At 43.9% G+C, this 9,677-nt stretch overlaps 1 protein-coding gene and 1 long non-coding RNA gene across 2 annotated transcripts in view; one reads left to right on the top strand and one right to left on the bottom strand.

Annotated features, from left to right (window-relative positions):
- LOC147262523 (potassium voltage-gated channel subfamily A member 5) overlaps positions 1–5,066 on the top strand; it is a 25,330-nt gene extending 20,264 nt beyond the window's left edge. Inside the window, exon 2 of the mRNA XM_086201451.1 lies at positions 2,482–5,066. The gene's annotated coding sequence lies outside the window, so the exon portion shown is untranslated. The remainder of the gene's footprint in view (positions 1–2,481) is intronic.
- A 2,804-nt stretch (positions 5,067–7,870) lies between these two features.
- LOC147262522 (uncharacterized) lies at positions 7,871–9,392 on the bottom strand. The gene is made up of 3 exons (XR_015112395.1): positions 9,358–9,392; positions 9,106–9,262; positions 7,871–8,313 (listed from the first exon to the last, which is right to left on the bottom strand). It is a non-coding gene; the product is annotated as an uncharacterized LOC147262522 (long non-coding RNA).
- Between the last annotated feature and the right edge of the window lie 285 nt (positions 9,393–9,677).

Here is a 9,677-nt window from a genome sequence, read left to right as displayed (position 1 = left end):
CCACCACCATCACCACCATCATCATCACCACCATCATCATCATCATCATCATCATCACCATCACCACCATCATCATCACCATCATCATCACCATCATCACCATCACCACCACCACCACCACCACCATCATCACCACCATCATCACTATCATCATCACTATCATCATCATCATCACCACCACATCATTATCACCACCATCACCACCATCATCGTCATCATCATCATCACTACCACTACCACCACCATCACCACGACCACCATCATCATCATCACCACCACCATCATCGTCATCATCATCACCATCATCATCATCATCACCACCACCATCACCACCACCACCACCACCACCATCATCATCACCATCATCACCATCACTACCACTACCACCACCATCACCACCACCACCACCACCATCATCATCATCACCACCACCACCACCACCACCACCACGATCATCGTCATCATCACCACCATCATCATCATCACCACCATCATCATCCCGCCTGTGCTAGGCAGCAACACACATCCTCAACATACTCGCTGCATTTAAGCTGTTTTTCATTATCCTGAGGCCAACACAGTCCATCTTAAAAGAGGAGAAGAACATATTCCCAACCACTCTGTTTCCATCTCAGTGGCCTGCACATGACAACGGCTTTTTCAACACCCGTTGTGCAAGAACAAGTCATCTCAAGTCTGGATCACTGAACCATTCTCAAGACCCAGCAGAGTAAACAGGTGTGAGACATACAAACAGCCTCTGCCTGCTCACCAGACAGAGGTCCTGCAGCACCCCCTGGTGGACAATCAGACTTCAGTTTTAACCTATAATGATGCAGTAAAGGAAAATATAATGTCCCATGGAAAATCTGAATTATTCTCCCTAATAGAGTCTAAGATGCACTTGTACTGTAGTACAGGAGTCTTGAAGTGTATGTTAATGCAAATAGTTTCCAAAGAGATAAAGAAACAAGCATTTAAACATCAATTTTTAGTAAAAGTGCTGTCACACAGACCTTGTTTTTGCATCAACTGTGAGTCCACACAGTTGCCAGGTTCCTCCAGAAGTGGATCAAATGTAGGCTGAGTTAGGAAACTGGTCAGTTCTCACATTGCAGAGAAGTTGGGGGGGGGGGGGGCAGGACTCATTGTAGGTCCTCTATTCCGGAAATCAAAGGGAGCCATTTGCAGTTCTTCAGCATCTAAGTGGGATGTCACCTGGGCTCCTCCCTTGAAAGACATTCCAGGTACGTCCAGCTAGGGGGAGGCCGCGCCCACAGGGCAGAGCGAGTCAGAGGTTGGGTGATTGACCTCACTGGTCAGGGACTTCTTCAGAATCTCTGAACTGGTAGATGCGGCCAGGGAAAGGATGGATGGAAGATCCTCAGGGACCCCAGACCCCACAAGGAGAACTCCCAGGGTACGAGAAACCGCAGCTTGTGGAGGGTATTCAGAATGAGAGCCAGCAGATGCTAGTTCAGTTCCTCATGGAGGATCAGCTGATCCTGCAATCTGGGCCACAATAACATGACTTCAGACCCTGGGGCATGAATGTTTTGGGTGGGGTCAGATACTGAGCTGGCTGGCTTGCTGGGGAGACACTAATGCCCAGCAGCCTCTCCTCAGATTTAGGGCTCTCATGGAGGCAGAGGAGAAAGTTCTCCTGTGTGCTGGATTTGGTGTGGAGGGTGGGTGGCTGCATATGCTGCGCTGGATTACACTGATCCAACTTAATGCCTAAGACCATGCAATCATTCATAACTACAGGAGCTGGTGATGCTCCCCCATCTGCTGCTGAACCAGGATTAACTTCGAGGAAGATGGAGGAAGGTGGGGGTGGGAGCAGACATCATCCGACAGAAACAGAACCATCCAGCTGTCTGCTACATGAACTATGGAATCATTTTAGATTCTATATATATATTCTTTACCACAACGACCTTGAGCTCCAACCACTTCCTGTCTCATGTTTACAAACTGTCTTTCATCACGTTCTGCGACTCCATGGAAGTGAAGAGGGAGAACTCCAATAAGTCAGAACGCAGTTGAGGTGCCAGAACCCCTGCAAAGCAACACGGCGATGTGACTGATGAGGCATGTCAACATCAGTCCTCAGCAATGGGGTTCTTTAAAGGGACATTTTCTTCTTGTCATCGTTGTTCATTCCATCATTCTCTTGTAAATCTGTATTAATGTCTTGCTCTATCTGATATTCTAAAAAGGCACTAGAATTAGATATTATTTGTTCTTTAATTTAGTTCATCAAATAATGAATATCATGATATTTATCCTGTCAATCAAGAGTTTTATATTTGAATTCATTGATTTGGATTTCAATTATATTACATGATTATTGAACAGAAACTCAGTGTACAGAACATGAGAATGTTTCATAAAGTCTTTTTTTAAAAAAGATAAAGATGAGTGGTGTCTTGCTCCTATCATCAAGTCAGTAATGAAATGTTCTCTTCGTCCCTGCAGAGTTGATGCCCTGCCCTCCCATCATCAGGACAGCCCCTCCCACCATCGGGACAGCCACTCCCACCATCAGGACGACCCCTCCCACCATCGGGATAGCCACTCCCACCATCGGGACAGCCCCTCCCATCATCTGGACACCCACTCCCACTATCGGGACTGACCCTCCCACCATCAGGACGACCCCTCCCACCATCAGGACAGCCCCGCCCATCATCGGGACAGCCACTCCCACCATCAGGACGACCACTCCCACCATCAGGACAAAAAAAGCTCCCTTTTTTCTTTTCTTTATTCTTCCTTTTATCTGGAACTCTGTGCCTTCAGCCATGATTCACCGGTGAAGCTTTTCTTTTGCTGTTGTTTTGGCTGCTCTGGTGTCTGAGCCTGATGCAGGAGGGCCGGGATCACTGCTGCTCTCTCTCCCTAAATCATCCTCACATGGTTCTACTTTGGATCAGAAGAAATCCCTCGCCGTGCAATATCACTCCATATTTATGTGATGTGTCATGTGGACTTTGGATGAACTCATTTTGGTTTATTTTTGTAACAATGTTTTCCTAGTTTCTATTTTTCTAAAAGGGGAGGGAAATCCCGTCTAAGGGAGAGGGGATGTCCACTAGTTGCTGAAGACAATTTGTGCCAGTTTAGTTTTTCCCCAGTGCATCCCTGTCCCCCTCTAGCCCTGAACCCACCACCCAGGCCAAAGCCATAGCCTATCTCAGATGACCAGATGCATTCAGGGTCCTCGCCACAGGCCCAGGTCAGCAGAGAGGATTCTGGGGGTGACGTGTAGTTTGTACTGTACATTCAGGGGTCCAAGTGTCTGGAAGTACCTGGTATCTCTACCTTCGTGTGGCCTGTTCTTCTTGCTGTTATTTTGTATTTCCTCCTACATATCAATCAAGCAACTATAAGTGGCGTGTGTGTGTGTGTGTGTGTGTGTGCGTGCGGATACATGAGTGTGTGTGTGTGCGGATACATGAGTGTGTGTGTGTGTGTGTGTGTGTGTGTGTGTGTGTGGACACGAGTGTGTGTGTGTGTGTGTGGACATGTTTGTGTGTGTGTGTGTGTGTGGACACGTGTGTGTATGTGTGTGTGTGTGTGTGTGTGGACACATGAGTGTGTGTGTCTCAGAATGGAAGCTAAAATACTGTCAATTCTCAGATGGATGGCCAGGACTCGTGGAGTCGCCTGAACAAACCCAGACCTTTCCAGGCTCAGGCTGAAAATGATCCATGAGAACGTTACTGAGGAGCTCGGCTTGGGTTTCAAGAGCTTCAAAAACATGGCTAGTTGAGGCCCAATGTGTTAATTACCCACCAAATACTAACTTACAAGAGGCTATTCAGAGATAACGGTGATGCTCCGAAATAAAGGGCTAGAGGGGATGTGTAGCGGTTTAGCTTCTGATGGGGAGGCTGGAGGTGGAGAAAGACCTGTGCAACTGTTTGAGAATTCACAGTCATTCCTCCTTTGTTGTTTTGGTCCTGTTTTCTGCCGTTGTGGTTTGTGATCGGTGTATCCTGGAAGCTGCTATCCCTGTGCTGTGTAGATCGGACTTGTCCAGCCTTATCCGTCGCTCCGGATCCCTCACTCTCATGTCTGTCCTCAAAGCATCAATGAAACACAACTCAATTCAGTTTGTGCCTTTCAGGGAGTGGTTATCGTCCAAAAAGACATGTGTGTCTCATGTTCCTTTAGCCAAGCGAAGACCGTACGATGCATCATTTGGCCAAAAGTATCTTTGATAGTCGACACTGAGGCATCAACCTCTCTTGATAACATCCCTGTCATCAATGCAGAAGCCTTTGATGGCCTTGCCAGTGACCTCCCAGTGACGCTGGCAGAGTTCTGGCTGGTGGTCTAGTCCAGGTGACCCCAAGGGGGTTGGGCTAAGGCAGTTGGCGTGCTCATGTTTAAATGTGGGAGGCCAGTGGGCACTCTGAGGAGATTGCAACACATTCACATGAAAAAAGACTGACTAGGTTGAGCCAAGGACCCCCAGGCCCCCGCCCCAGTGTTCAATAGAGAGAGGGAGGAGCGAACCGCCAATGCGTCCACCCGGTGACGCTATGACTTGGATTCAGCTTGTAGACGTCTTCATCAAAGATCTGACCATGTGACTCCAGTTACTACAGCTTCTTGTTCTATGGTCAGATATCAGAGATGGCCACCTTCTAACCACGGTAGTCTCACAGTCTTCACAGTGACCCGTCACCAGGTTCTGACCACATCTAAGAGGATCTGGTTCCCCAGGAGCAGGACATCAAGGTGTACAAGAAAATGTCATTTTGTCTAACAACTGAGTGGCACTATGACACATCTGACTTGAATGATTATGTATTATATACATATATACATATACACATATATATACATATATACATATACACATATATACACATATATACATATACACATATATATACATATATACATATACACATATATACACATATATACATATACACATATATATATACATATATATACACATATATACATATATATACATATATACATATACACATATATATACATATATACATATACACATATATATACATATATACATATACACATATATACACATATATACATATACACATATATATACATATATACATATACACATATATACACATATATACATATACACATATATATATACATATATATACACATATATACATATATATACATATATACATATACACATATATATACATATATACATATACACATATATATATACATATATATACACATATATATACATATATATACACATATATACATATATATACATATATACATACATATATATACATATACACATATATATACATATATACATATACACATATATATACATATACACATATATATACATATATACATATACACATATATATACATATACACATATATATACATATATACATATACACATATACACATATATATACATATATACATATACACATATATATACACATACACATATATATACACATATACACATATATGTGTATATATGTGTATATATACATATATACACACATATATACACATACACATATATATACACATATATACACATATATATACACATATATATGTATATATATGTATATATATACACATATATACACATATATATGTATATATATACATATATATACACATATATATGTATATATATGTATATATATACACATATATATGTATATATATACATATATATACATATATACACATATATATGTATATGTGTATATATATACATATATACACATATATACATATATACACATATATACACATATATATGTATATGTGTATATATACATATATACACATATATATGTATATGTGTATATATACATATACATATATATACACATATATATGTATATGTATATAGGAGTTACAGGCCCTTCAGCTGTGGGATGGTCGCTTGTCTCAGGAGCCTCTACAGTGGTGGCGAGGCATCTAAGAGTGTTTGATCTCCAGTCTTCAGAGCGCCACATCCATGGATTGCTCCATGTCACCACATGCCCATAAAAGGGTGTTAGGCAAGAGAAAAGTGAATTCAGGAACAAATATGTGGGTTTTTTTGTTCTTATAGAAACCGTCTCACAACCCTGTCACTGTAACCAGAAATGCAGTTTGATACAATTGCAAACAACTTTCAAGCAAATAGCCAATGTGGGCTAGTTGGTGTTAGCTAGGCATGCCAGCTGAGAGTTGTCCTCAGAGACCCTTCAGCACCAAAGATTTAGCGGATGCCTTCATTGGAAGCGCTGCCTTACGAGCAGTCCGTCTAGACCACCAGCAAGGAAGCAAGGCAGCCAGCTTCAGGGGACCCCGCATGTACTGGCCCAGTCATATTCATCTTTGCTTGAATCCAGCCACGCACAGCCCCGTCTCCAGCTGCAGAGCTGCTGGGTTTATGAATAGAATTTAACTGACTGTACATGAACGCGTACCTGGGTTCGGACGGACTTTTGGCCATATAGTGCACGTCTTTGGTTTCATCTAGCAGACGTCAAAGAAAACAGGAAACTCCAGAAAATGAAACCAAATTAGAAAAATAATGCTTTTCTGACAGAAGGTCACACCAACAGGAGGATTCACAAAATCACATTTCTGCAACAATGACAAGATTGAAGACATTTACCCATTAATGGCAAACAACTTTGTGTACAAATGAATTATGCTGCCAATGTCCTCAGATGTTATTATTCTATAAAAATAAAAATCAGGGAAAGACCGCCTGTCAGTCTGAACACTGCCAATAGCTGTTTTGTTGGTTTGAACTCGTGTTGTGAATCCAACGTCTTCCAAATGTTAATGTGACCATCACATGCCATGGTTTTAAGTTCACCTCATACTTTTAGCATCAACCTGATTTTATTGTTCCACAAAACTTAAGGTCCTCCTTTCTGATGTCAAATTAAGGTCTGCGGGGAAGTCTTGATTTGTTTTTACGGACGAACGAAACATCCCTTTAAATCGCATGAAAAAGCTCTGAAACCTGCTGTTGATCAATCCAGGTTTATTTACATGGACTCCTGCCGGAGCTTCTTATGTACTTTGAGAAAATAACGAAGCAAAACTTCTGTTACCTGTTAGATATTCTGCCACGTACTCTGAGGCGCTCATATAAGATGACAAAAGATATCTGCTCAAGTCAGCCCACAGACAACTTCCATCGAGGGAAAGTAGGAGCTGCGTGGATTCACTGCTTAATTTCAAATCATATTTCTGTGATTATGATCAGAAATCCTTAGAGGCACAAACTGGGGCTGGTGGTGCACACATCTGTGTTACTCAAATTTAGCGTTTATCCGAATTTTTGACTGTTTTTTGTTCGTAGGCAATCGTTGGACTTTGTTTTTCAAATGCATGGTTTGGATCGACATTCATGTCCACCCACTTTGTTGCCTGTGAGTGTGAATCACCTGTGATGCTGCCTCCATCCATCAAGTACCTTTACTGACATCCCCCCCCCCAAAAAAAAAACAATGCTGCCAAACTGGTCAGATGAAGCCAAAACTTCTGACCTTCTCTGTGTAAGTGGTCTCAGTGTTAAACCTCATCCTGTCAATGTTACATTGTGTTTTGGTTAAAATGTTCATGATATATGCAGAAGACTTCTAAAATAAACTAAAACTAACCGACTGACTGTGTCTTTGCTGAGGGTGCAGAGCTGAGAGTTGCTGCCACTAGGGGGAGCCATTACTAAGGTCTATCTCATCAGCTGAAGAAGACGCTTCCTAACAAGGGGGAGAGAGCGACACATGAGATGGATGGAGGGCGCTGAAGAAAGAGTTTTTGAGTTTCCAGTACACTTTATTTACACCACATTCTAAAAAGACCTTAAAACAATTCAAGATAAATCAGTGGTCCATGAATAAATTCATCAGACAGAGGTGTAGGGGGCAGAGGGGACAGAGAGACAGATAAGAGGGAAAGAGAGGAGCAAGAAAGGGAGGAGACAGAGAGAGGTAGAGTGATGGAGAGACAGACAGACAGAGAGGGAGGGGGGGGGGGTACTTGTCCAGTCTAGTAATAACATCTGATGTTGACCTTTGCCTTGGGTCACATGACCTTGAAGCTACTTAAGCAAGATCTGTAATTAATTTCTGAGTTGCATACAGAAGCAGGGCAGAAGTACAGTAGAGTAAAGAGTAGAGTACAGGACTGGGAAGAGTACCTCCAGTGGTACAGAGTAGTATTGGATGAAGTACCTCCAGTGGTACTGGGTAGAGTAGAAGGCATCCCAGCATCCTCGCTGACAGGCAGAGGGATGTCGGCCATCTTGGACTGTAGCGGGGAAGAAAGATTGATGCGGTGAGCTCCTTTTTTATTCCTTTACTCTCTTTCTCCCCGCAGGACTGCGGGAGTCGCCCGCGCTGCCCGGACGAGCGCGTTGAGAGCGGTTGTGATAGCCGGTCGTCAATGAACGGACATTCTTCTGGGCAGTTAACGCCGCTGTCCGGCGTAGTCGCTTTTGTTGTTGTTTATGGAGGCTAACCGACGCGGTAACGCGAGGCCCAGCCCGAGCAAGACACTGGGCTACCGGACAAATCTGTGTCCGGCCGACTTGACCACATCACTGCATCATTACCGACTGCACCGACGGAGCCAGCGGTGTAACAAAGGCCCGCGGCTGAACCTGCAGCTGCCACTCTGTTAGCCGAGTAGCTTATGTGGCTGTATTAGCTAGCATGCTAACGCTTCATGTATCCTTATTGAAGCAACTGCGAGCTCTCCTTCGCTGCCCGCTCACCACAGCGTGGACACAATGGGGAGCTCTCAAGGAGGCCAATCTACTGCTATCGTCGGGACGTTCGTGGTGAATGTAGTGCATGAAATGTCGGCTCACTAGATTGATCAACACTCTGCTAACTAGTTATTGCATCAACGGTAGCGAGTGAAGTAGCGTTAGCTTTCATGGATCGCAGTAGCCTTTTGCGACAGTGCTGTACCTTTAACCCAAACCGCCCAGCGGGGGTTTTAATGTTGCAGAAGGAAGAAGCTCAAGCGTGCAGTTTGACAGCGTCAGGACTCGGCAGGAAGCACCGTTGCATCGCGCCTGCTGACCTGTTAACCTACCTGATAAACAGAAGGGCCGTGCGGAAGCGAGCTGAGTCCTGACGGGATGCCGGCGCCGTTGATTCTTCATGAATAGAAGAAGACGGAGTAAACTCTAGCTGCCCGTCTTTGGGTTTCGGTGACCTGCTTCTCCAAGTCCCTGACCCAGGACCCGAACCTAAGTAGTTTTATGTGCCAAAAGCCCGACATCTCAGTTCTTATTCCACAATTCGAATCATGTACAGAAATGTTGAGTTGTAGCCTCATCCATACCCTAAACTGTACGAGTAACCGGGAGCTGAAACGTGTTCGACTGTCAGCAGCCACACCGAAACACACCTGTCCACATCAAACTGTCTCATGTGGATCCCAGCACGTCGCCTGACCGGTAATTCGTTGTGAGCAGTCGACGGGAACACGGATGTTGTTTTGGACAATAATGGTTACTCACTGTTGAAATGTTCTCTCCCCAATACAAATCTTTGTCACAAGTACTTGACTCCTATCTGCATAACCATTGACAACAAATGTGTTCATGCAGCTGTGGCTCCCTCTCCTTCATCAGTCGGTGCTCCCACAGGCTGGCCCCCAAA

The sequence above is a fragment of the Aulostomus chinensis genome, chromosome 4, assembly GCF_037954235.1.
Source record: "Aulostomus chinensis isolate RoL2024-O1b breed Wild chromosome 4, RoL_Achi_v1.0, whole genome shotgun sequence".
Lineage (NCBI taxonomy): Eukaryota > Metazoa > Chordata > Actinopteri > Syngnathiformes > Aulostomidae > Aulostomus > Aulostomus chinensis.
This window is presented reverse-complemented; position numbering and strand designations above follow the sequence as displayed.